Source organism: Oryctolagus cuniculus, assembly GCF_964237555.1.
Source record: "Oryctolagus cuniculus chromosome 16 unlocalized genomic scaffold, mOryCun1.1 SUPER_16_unloc_1, whole genome shotgun sequence".
NCBI classification, from domain to species: Eukaryota; Metazoa; Chordata; class Mammalia; order Lagomorpha; family Leporidae; genus Oryctolagus; species Oryctolagus cuniculus.
Window position 1 is genome coordinate 241,046 of NW_027208201.1, and position 11,701 is coordinate 252,746.

Sequence of the window (11,701 nt, forward strand, 5' to 3'; positions counted from 1 at the left end):
GAGAGGAGGAACCAGAGTCCGGTTGGTATCTTCCTGTCCTTCCCTGTCCAGGTTCATCAGCTCAGGGGCCTATTGTGCCTCAGTAGCAGATTCTTACAGAACCCATGCAGTGAAATGAACAAATCTGAGTTACATGAGCTCTTCCACACGTGCTCACACTCTTTTCTGCTATGTACTAGATTTGGGGCCATGAGAACACTTCACTTCTTCTACAGTTGTAAAGGAGAAAAGATTCAAAAAGGTTTTTCTATATAAAAGTAATCTCAGGGCAACACTTTGCACAAATATAGTAATTATATTTTACTGATGAATATACCCATAAGAATTTCAATGTTTTTAATCTACTACATTTGCAATTTTTCCCCGATTCTGCCTTTTCTGGGCAAAATAGATTTTTTAAGGGGGATTATTCTGTTTCTGCCCCTCTAAAAGGTACTTTATTTGTAGCTAAATGTAAGTGTTTCATTATATATATGTATATATATATATATATATAGTATATATAAATTTCATGCCTACAGAATATAGTATCATGTAGGACAGTGGGACTGTTTTCTTCAAACCTGTTTATGAAGGTGTCAATTTTCTAATTGGTTTCTACTGTAAGGCTACAGCAAGTAGGCTGCAGCTGCATAGAACTTTGAGAGAAGGTAGGTATTAGGACATAGATAATTTCAGTATCATTAAAGCCAATGGATTTGAGAAGTATAGTTGGTGCCACCAAGGAGATGCAACTGATGAAGTATTTTAGGCATTTGTCCAAAGATCTCTGCAGAAAAAAATCTAATGCATACTAACTTGGCATAACAATAGTATTCACTTCACATTGATTTTTATAAATTCACATTCTTTGATATGTGCACATGGTATCCCACTTATGAAATATATATTTATTACTACTAGTAGTATTCCCCCTGGTTATGCATGCAGCACATCATTAAGTGTACCCTTAATGATGGAGACCAGGAAATAGTGAATTTCCAGTAGTAGGAAAAGAGGCTATGAATAGAGCCCAAGTTCCTCCAAGATGTATGCCATACAAACTGAAGATCATAATCAAATCTTAATAAACCCAGGGAAAATATCTGTGTTGATGATACTTGGAAAAACAAGAAATACTGAACTGTTAATACATTTAGGCACTGTACCCTCCAATGCTAGATTCACCAACTTTAGAATATACAACAGTTACTGAAAAACTGTTTTTAGAGATAAAGAACACAGCATAAAAGAGATAAACTCTTACAAATTCCAGTGTGTCCAAGAGCCGTCTAGACATTTTGGTACAAGGCAGCAGCTGGAGAAAGAAATGAGAGGATGCGGAATAATGGAAGTGTCATAGTAATGAGGAGAGAAACAGATATATGAAATACAAAACTGAATTTTATTTGATTCACAGCTATGATTTTCAAATTTCCTCATTCTACAAAGTATGAATGACATATTTGGATAACAAATATGTATAGAAACTATATATACATAAAACACTATATATATATATAGCAACTGTATGCATGGTATACCTATGTATAAATATATAGAGAGAATATGTATATAATATGAATACATATATACATATTATGTTGCAGCAAGAACCAAGAACTGAAAAACTGTCACTTCCTCTGGAGCACACAGTGACCCTTAGCAAGCAGTGTACATGACATAGTCTATTCATGAGGAATCAACACACAGGACATCAGAAATAAATTCAAGGGGCTCCTCATTTACATTCTTAGTGAAATGTCAGATCCTAAAAAGTAGAAATGCATCATTTTCTTTGCATGGAAGGCTATTTATATTCAAAATTGTAGGAAAAGTTGAGTGAAGAAGGCCTGTTTGGAGTAAATACTGATACCACTCATAATGATTTACTTTAACATATGTTTAGTGTTCTAAATGCATGACTGGCTTAATTGTAAAGCATCATAGCCCAGTGATTCATGTTCACCCAGGGAGTGTTTCCAGCTTCTCTAAAGTGCTCCTCCCTTTTCACTATTTCCCTTATTTGAAGCTCTGAACCCGATTTTTATTTTCATGGCTTGTGATGGAGGTTGATGGATAAGTTTAATGGGGAAGAGATTTTTCAGGATCATTTACAGACTCCCATTTTCAGTGCCATGACATCATCCCTCTTCTCGATTACATAGCCTTCAAGTGAGTTATTCTCTTCCCATTACAACCTGCAGCCTTATGATCGTATGACTGCTATTTCAAGAAGCACTTAATGATGTGATAAGATGAAGAATCATTTTAGTTCATGAATGTAGGAAACATTTAGAGGCAGTGCTAAAGATGGTGTGACTTTCTTTCTCATGCTTTCTTTGATAACTGGAGTGTACTCCTAGGTGTGCATGAACTTTAGAGAGGGCATTCCAGAGCCTGTTGTAGTATTTACTTTAGATATCAAATACAAACACTTAGAAGAGGTAGCTGCTGCCAGAGATGATTTAAATTGATGAGGTATGCATCCAAAAATAAGATCATGTTCTTTGGCTTCATAGACAGCCATGTTACAACATGCCCAAGACATTATGATGTAAAAGCAGATCTAATTTTTCAGAATCATTTAGGCTTGGAAACCAGTAAAAGTCGGTAGCAGCTTTGGTTCTGGTGAGGAAATGTGTCCTGCAAATACAACAGTTCACACTCTGTACTCAGCAAATCTACACATATGGATTAGAACATATGAATGTTTGGCCATGACCATTCCATCTCTCACAGTAATCACAGAATTGAAGATAATCTGGATTGGAGGCTTTTCCCTTAAAAATCCTTGTGCCTTTCATGCAGGTTTCAGTCCAAAAACTACCAGTATGTTCTGGCCTTGGTTTTCGCTATTGAGGAGATCAACAAAAACCCCCATCTTTTACCCAACATGACCGTGGGATTTGGTCTCTATAATGTCATGCACAGTCATATGACGGTAATGGAGAACCCCTTCATCTGGCTTGCGGGACTGGAAGAGGACATTCCTAATTACACATGTTAGAAACAGAGCAAGTCTGTTGCTGTAATTTCAGAAAGTAGCATTGCTGTCCAAATGGGGACCCTGCTGGAACTCTACAAAATTGCACAGGTGAGTGTGTAGTGAAAAAGTGGGATAAAGTACATCAACTTAGGTGCCTTACTTAGAACCAAAAATTTAAGGACAGAGACCTTATACATTTGACACAGTATGTGATCTAAAGAGAATGTGTGCAGAGATTTTGTAGATTAGCCACATTTGTTCTGAAGCGGAGGTGTGGGTGAATGAAAAGGAGAAATTATTTGCAACCTGTGAGTCTAATGATTCATGAACTAGGAAGCTTTTATGTACTGGGACATGATAAAAATGAAATATCCTAAAATCTGACACTCCCGTTATCTGCTTAATTTTTTCAGGAATAATGTTTTACACTATGACAATAACCTTACACAGATTTCTTGCCTTTTCCCTTAGCTGACCCTTGGACCTTTTGAACCTGTTCTGAGTGACAGTGGTCACTTTCCTTCCCTCTATCAGATGGCACCCAAAGACACTTCTCTGACCCATGGCATGGCCTCCTTGATGCTCCATTTTGGGTGGACCTGGGTGGGTTTGGCCATCTCAGACCTCCCAAAAGGTATTAAGTTTATGACTGATTTGAAAGTAGAGTTGCAGAAGAATGGCATCTGTGTAGACTTTGTGGAATTGATCCCAGCCACTCTAGAGTCACTTTCTTCATTCCAAAGTACGTTTCATATTCAGATCCTAAAATCATCAGCAAATGTGGTGATTCTTTTCTGTGTCACTGAGTCACTCATAGGCACCAGCTTTCAATCATGGAGGGAGTTAATGATGTGGAAAGTCTGGGTCACCACCTCACAATGGGATTTTGCCAGTTCTGAGAAACCTTTCTTGTTCCACTCATTCCATGGGACTCTCATTTTTTCAGACCACCATAGTGAGATCTCTGGTTTCAAAAACTTTCTTCGCACAGCTAACCCTTCCAAGTACCCAGAAGACTCTTACCTCTCCAGATTCTGGTCCCTGGCTTTTAATTGCTCAGTTACTGGGACATCCTGTAAAACTTTGCAGAACTGTCCACTGAATGCTTCCTTGGAATCCTTGCCTCCACATCATTTTGATATGACCATGAGTGATGGGAGTTACAACATATACAATGCCGTGTATGCTGTGGCCCACAGCATACATGAGATGCTTCTACAAGAGGTAGAAATGCAGCCAGTGAACAATGGGGCAAAGGTGGCATTTTCTCCCTGGCAGGTAACTTGGTTTCCATTATTGACATGTACTCCTAAAGTGATCCCCATAAGAGCTTCTGCAGGGGTTCAATCCAAGTAGCTTGGGAACCTTTCTGCAAAATAGAAGATAAAAATGAGCCTCTGCCTGTAATTTGTCATTAGCAAAAGGGCTCCAATGAAAAGTGGGCAGGTCTCTTGGATAAGCATCAGTGCTGTGACTTAAAAATACTCTCCAATTCTGTCAATTTAATTTTGACATGTGAAATACGCAGACTGTGTTATTCCATTTTCAGTCTCAGCAGTACAGTAATTATTTTCAGGTCCAAATGTTACTGAGGATGCTCATCTACAATGAACATAAGGGATCTCATATAATTTGCACAGTTCTTTATTCTAGTAACTTTATTACAGATAGTTGTCCTAGGTACATTGAGAAAATGAGTGTTGGTAGCTTGGACTGCACTGTTGGAAATAGTCGGAATCTCACAGCTAGATATTTTTGATTCCACTTGTTTTTGTAGAAAAATGAGTGAAATCATACTTACCTTGATGTAGTTCTCATCAAGTTTTTTTTTTTTTTTACTTCAATTCATTGGGTGGTTCTAAACAGGTTCTATTGTTTATTTGTGATTACAGACAAAGAGAGGTTTTCTCTAACCTGGGTTTCATGTGTTATCACTTGGGCAGTCTTCATGAGAATATGATGCATTTTTTCAGTTGCACCCGTTTCTGAAGAATCTCCAGTTTACCAATCCAGCTGGTGACCTAGTGAATTTGAATCACAGGAAAAATTTGGAAGCTGAATACGACATTCTCAACTTTTGGAATTTTCCATATGGTTTTGGACATAAGGTTAAAGTAGGATGGTTTTCCCCATACGTTTCACAGAGTGAACAGTTGTCTCTCTCTGAGAATTTGATAGAGTGGGCCACAGGAATTACAGAGGTAAGTTGGACTGATCATAAGGTTCACATGACACATTGTTGCTCCCCAACTGCTAAGGGAGTATGTGCAGGATGGCTTATTCAAAAGACACTTAGAGACATTAAACCACTCCACTTCCAATCCAAATACTTTCTTATGTTTTTAGTGTATGAGGATGGACAGTACACACACATTTTCCACCACATCTTTTGAATCTATTTAAGAAAATCAAATTGGATGTTGTCATTTTGTCAGAAACAGATGTTTACAGTTTCAGTGAATAAGTTTCCAGGACTTGAAAACCCTCTACTTGGAACTTAAGTAATAGTCTGAACTATGACCAACACTCATCTGTTTATTCTCAGACTCCACGCTCGGTATGCAGTGTGAGTTGCAGCCCTGGATTCAGGAAAACCCCTCTTGAGGGAAAGCCTGCCTGTTGTTTTGATTGCACACCTTGTCCTGAGAATGAGATTTCCAATCAGACAGGTAAGTCAGTGCCTGCCTCTTGGAGAAGTTACCACCTGTTTCTTAAATTATCAACTTATCCATGGAAAGAAAGTATGTGGAATATGACTGCTGAGAACAGTCTTCCCCCCTTCAGGTAGAAATTATTCCTTATAATCAATAATAATCCACAAAAGGATAAAACTTTCCACAATACACTCCCTATATTATTTTTGAAAGCATATAAAAGACTGAATGTCTCTGGAATGCTGACCATGTTGGAGTTCAGGCTGATATACATATGGTAAAAAATGAATAGAAACCAAGATTGGAGAATATTCACCCCATAAAACAGTGTGGCATTTCTAAGATTTATTTCATGAATCAGAACTATGCATCACATGCATCATAAAGATTTTCCAGTTTTTGCTTGTGTTGTATGAGTAGTTATTTGTACCATATATTTAGTATAATTCCAATTTTTTGAAACTTATTGTTGATAATGAAAGGTTTTGGAAGCAGAGTACAGTCCATGGGAGTAGTGTGGTGTATGTGCTAATTCAGTATAGGAAAACTCATGTCTGGGTTCCTTGTGCTTATACAGGTAAAAATCCTTTCACCAAATTCAAGTGTAGCATGCTTGGAGTGAGAAAGTGCAACTCTACACAAACTGTGTGTTACGTGAAAAACTATCTTAGAAATCATGCAGTATATCATCCTGAGGATAATACTCATCAAATATCATAAATGGGGCTAATCTTAGCCTTTGACAAAAGTCATTGCTGCTCAAAATATAAATCTTCAAGAACATTCTTATGCTTACATATGTACACACATTTATAAAATTCATATCAAAAGAACTCAACCTGACATACATGGTAATAAGTATGCATAGTGGACCTGGAACTGTGGCACAGTGGGCTTAAGCCCTGGCCTGAAGCACCAGCATCCCATATGGGTGCCAGTTCTAGTCCCAACTGCTCCTCTTCTGATCCAGCTCTCTGCTGTGGCCTGGGATAGCAGTAGAAGATGGTCCAAGTCCTTGGGCCTCTGCACACACATGAGAGGCTCTGAAGAATCTCCTGTCTTCAGATCAGCACAGCCCTGGTTGCTGCAGCCATCTGGGGAGTGAACCAGCAGATGAAAGGCCTCACTCTGTCTCTACCTCCCTTGGTAACTCTGTCTTTAAAAAAAATAAGTATGCATACCAAGGTAGGTCAATGACTGCAAATTCAGCACAAGCCCTTGAAGGTAAAATGTGGACGTTATAAGGAAATTGAAGTAAGTAAAAATTGGAAGAATTTAAAGTTGGTGATCATAAACAAGAAAGATTTATGAACCTCAGCAAGATGGAACAGTGCAAAAAATAAGATTACTCTGTGTGTGTGTGTGTATACACAAAGAGAGCTGAAGAGGTCTATTTAGATATAAAAATACTAATATTAGAGCTTATTAATCATTTAATTCTGATACATTGAAAAATATAGAAGAAATTCAGATATTCTCAGATAGAAATATTATGAAATATGTTGAGCAATATTTGAAAAATCCAAATATCCTCACAGTTATTAAAAAAATTCCCAATACTTGAATGGTGATAAACAATTTTCAGATATTTTCTCAACTCCTATTGGAGAACAGGAAAAATGTAAAAATTCTGTTTCTTCCATGGGAACATCTCAAGTTGATGGATCAAATACTGCTAGATATTTCAGCAAAATGAAATTGTAAGATGCTGTTATTGAAATAAATGCATACATTTGAAATCTCAAACAATGTAAATCCAACAGTATTTTATAAATAAGCTACATCATGCCCAAAGAGTTTCATAAAATCTAATTCAGTTTATAGTACATGAAAAATGCAATATTAATTAGCATAACTGAAGAAAAATAGTTAATAAAATCTAAGTGATCTCTGAATTGTAAACAAAGAACAAAACCACTCAAACATGAAAAAAGAAGGATTAGCTTTCAATCCTAAAGAGTATTTTAGAATGCTACAAAACATGGAAATTACAGCTGAAGATTGGATACAAAGTTGACAAAAGAACGCAACTTCTACAGAAAATTACACAGGAGGTTTGGCTCCATGCATATTGTCAAAAAAGAATGACATTCAAGTTACTAAAAAGGAAGATTTAAAAGTGGCATCATTTAAAGTGATATTGGGATGGTGTATTGAAATCAGTGAATCGGCAATTGAATTAAGTAGTGCTGGTATACCAAATTATACAAAGCAGTTACTTTTCCTTACCAATTCTGGAAAACAAACCTATGAAAGATGGCCCTTGTAATGTCTAAAAAGTATGAAATATCCAAAGGAAAGACTAACTAAATATTGGAAGAAATCTGCAAGTTGAGACATCAGTCTTCAATGGAACAATATATTGAACATAAGAGGATGCAGACAGGGCTGGAGAGAAAATTCATGTTCAAAGATAAAAAGACAGGAAAGTGGAAATATGCCAGTAAGTTTCAAGCTGATCTACAGACTGACTTTGATTATAGGCAGCATCCTAGTGTGTTCTTTGATGAAAACGTTCAAGGGTGGAAACTAATCCAGCTGGTATCAAGTGTACAGCTGTTCTGTGTTTCTCTAGAACCTGACCATTTGCCTTCTAATGGTGGTTTGTCAATCAATGCTTTCCCCTATCATGACATAATCCAGATTCTACCTTAAAGAGATATGTTTTAGTGAGATTCCTAAGTGATTTCTGTGCAACCAAAATTCACAAAGTAGATCTCCCAGTCCATGATTTTAAGAGTGGGAACCTGGGGCCGGTGCTGTGGTATAGTAGGTTAAGCCTCTGGCTGGGATGGTAGCATCCCAGTTAGTCAGGAGTTTCAGTCCCAGCTGCTTTACTTCCAATGCAGCTCTCTCCTGATGCTTGGGAAAGCAGCTGAAGATGGCCCAAGTTTCAGAGCTCACACCAATACAGGAAGCCCAGAAGAAGCTCCCAGTTACTGGCTTCAAAACAGCCCAGTTCCAGCTATTAATGTCTTTTGGGGTGTGAATCACTGGGGGAAGGTCTGCCCCTCCTCTTTTTCCCTCTTTCCCTTTCTCCTTGTCCTCCTCTCCTTCTTTTTTTCTCTCTCTCTCCATTCTGCTTCTCCTCCTCCTTCTGAAACTCTGACTTTCATGTAAATTATTAATAAATGAATACTCACTAAAACAAAGACTGCAACCATTGGGTGGTTGAATAGGCCATGAGAGTACAGAGGGAATAGCACCATTAAAAGAAGGGCTCATTTCAGGCATGGAAAGCCATGACTCTGCAGTAAAAAATAGACTACATGGAGGATCTCTGTGAAACCTCTGTTGAAAGAAAGGGTCATCAAAAAGGGATGTAATCTTGTCTGAAGAGAGGAGAGAGCAACTACTTTGTGTATGACCCTGTCCAAATACCGATGGAGTCTCTGGTCACAAAAGGCTTCCATAGGCTTGGCAGACCATGGCAAGAGCCTTAGGTGATCACTGACATCATACATACATAAACATGTTAATTGTTAAAGTAACAACAGAGGTCACTGTGTACTTAGTCCCATGTAGGACCTCTGTCCCTAATGAGTTGTACTATGAGAATTGACTTCAAATTTTGTTCCTAAACGGTGCTCTATATGTGGTCTGTGTGTGTGGATACCAACTGTTGAAATCTATGCTTAACATGGAGTTGGTCCTCTGTATTTAAAATCAAACTAAAAATGAACCATAATGAAGAAGAGAGATGGTATAGGAAGAGGGAGAAGGAGATGTGATGGGAGTGGGAGTGGGAAGGTGGGTATAGGGAAAAGAACCCCTATATTCCTAAAGGTGAATGTATGAAAAATGCAATCATTAAATAAAAACTTAAAAACTGAGGGCTGCTGCTTGCTCTTGTTCCAAGTGAGCATGCAGCAGAATATGCCCTGTATAAGGGCAGAGTAGCCCTCACCACACATGGAACCCTCTGGCACCTTGATCATCAGTTCCCAATCCAAAGAAACAATGAAGAAGGAATTTGTGGTGTTAAAATAACACAGGCTAAGGTATGTTTTTAAAGCACCATGAATAGGTTCAGAGAGTAGCCCTTAGGGCTTTGTTAGGAGAAAAAGAGCATGTACTCATCATTATGTAAGGTACTTAGGAAGATGAAGTATTAACTCTGGCTAACATGAGGAAGATGGACATAAATAATTGCCAATAATTTTATATGTCATTTTATATGCTCTCTTTCACATCAAATAAGGACCATTTGCCTAAACTAGCTACGTTGGGTATTCTAGAAGGTACTTGTGAATCAGGAATAACTGAACTTGAGATGATGTTACTTACATTTCTCACCAGATATGGAACAGTGTGTGAAGTGTCCAGATCTTCAGTATGCCAACACTGAGCGAGACCCGTGCTTCTACAAAAAAGTGACCTTTCTGTCTTTTGAAGATCCCCTGGGGATGACCCTGGTCTGCACAGCTCTGTGCTTCTCTGTCCTCACTGCTGTTGTTCTTGGGGTCTTTTTGAAACACCGAGACACTCCCATAGTCAAGGCCAACAATCGTTGTCTCAGCTACATCCTTCTCATCACCCTCATCTTCTGCTTCCTTTGCTCCTTACTGTTCATTGGTCATCCCAACACAACCACCTGTGTCCTCCAGCAGACCACGTTTGGAGTAGTGTTCACCATGGCTGTTTCCACAGTCCTGGCCAAAACTATCACTGTGCTTCTGGCCTTCAAGTTCACTGCCCCAGGGAGAAGGATGAGACACTGGCTGATATCAGGGGCACCTAACTCCATTATTCCCATCTGCTCCCTGATCCAACTGGCTCTCTGTGGCATCTGGCTTGGGACTTCTCCTCCCTTTATTGACACAGATGCACACTCTGAGCATGGCCACATCATCCTGGTGTGCAACAAGGGCTCAGTCACTGCCTTCTACTGTGTCCTGGGCTACCTGGTTTCCTTGGCCTTGGCAAGCTTCACTGTGGCTTTCCTAGCCAGGAATCTGCCTGACAAGTTCAACGAAGCCAAGTTCCTGACTTTCAGCATGCTGGTGTTCTGCAGTGTCTGGGTGACCTTCCTGCCTCTCTACCACAGCACCAAGGGGAAGGTCATGGTGGCTGTGGAGGTCTTCTCCATCTTGGCCTCCAGTGCAGGGCTCCTGGGCTGCCTCTTTGTTCCAAAGTGCTACATTATTCTTTTCAGACCTGAGAAGAATGCTTTCAAAGGATTCAGGGATAGAATAGTTTCCAAGGATACAGATGTTCTGAAGTGTAGCTCTTAAGGGTCTCACAGTTTTCAGTTGTTAGAGATTAAGATTTTAAAACTGGGTGGGAGGGACGGTATGGGGGGGAAGTCATTGTAATCCATAAATCGTACTTTGGAAATTTATATTCATTAAATAAAAGTTAAAAAAAAATTAAAAAAAGATTTTAAAACCGATTTTGCATTCTGATGTTATAAAATAACTTGCAGAATGTAACCTTCTTATGAACAGTTTATGTTTCTCTTAAAATGGTTTTGTTCTGAAGCACCAATTACAGAAAAGGAAGGGATAATCAGAGAAACCTTCCATCTGGTGATAGACTCTGAAGATATCTGCTGTGGCCCAGTGCTGGTTCATGTCAAAGCAAGATCATTTCAGTTGTCCATTTGAGTGTCAGCATCTTAGGCCATCTTCTACTGCTTTTTTGAATCATTAACAGGGAGCTGGATTCCAAGTGGAACAGCCAGGATATGAACTGGCACCCACATGGGATGTCATAGTTACAAGTGGTGGTTATATCCACTACACACTCACACTTGTCCTAATCCTCCTCTCCTCAAAAATAATACTGTGTATAAATTTCTTAGCCTGTGTTTCATGTTCACAAACACAAACTGATCTCAGATAAAAGCTCTCCTTGAAACTTTTCATTTCTGTGTTTTCATTGTCACCTGGTGGACATTGTAATATTCATATTTTAATAAAATGAGTTACACATTTGCTGTTTTCTAAGATTTATTCATTTATTTGGAAGAGTTTACACAGAGAGAGAAGAGGTAGAGGGAGAGAGGTCTTCCATCTGTTCATTCACTTCCCTATTGGCCACATTCGACAGAGCTGCAGTGATCTGAATCCAGGAGGCA

General features: G+C 38.8%; 1 pseudogene; it reads left to right on the forward strand.

Moving 5' to 3' along the window:
* LOC127490094 (vomeronasal type-2 receptor 116-like) overlaps positions 1-10,856 on the forward strand; it is a 29,456-nt pseudogene extending 18,600 nt beyond the window's left edge.
* The last annotated feature ends 845 nt before the right edge of the window (positions 10,857-11,701 follow it).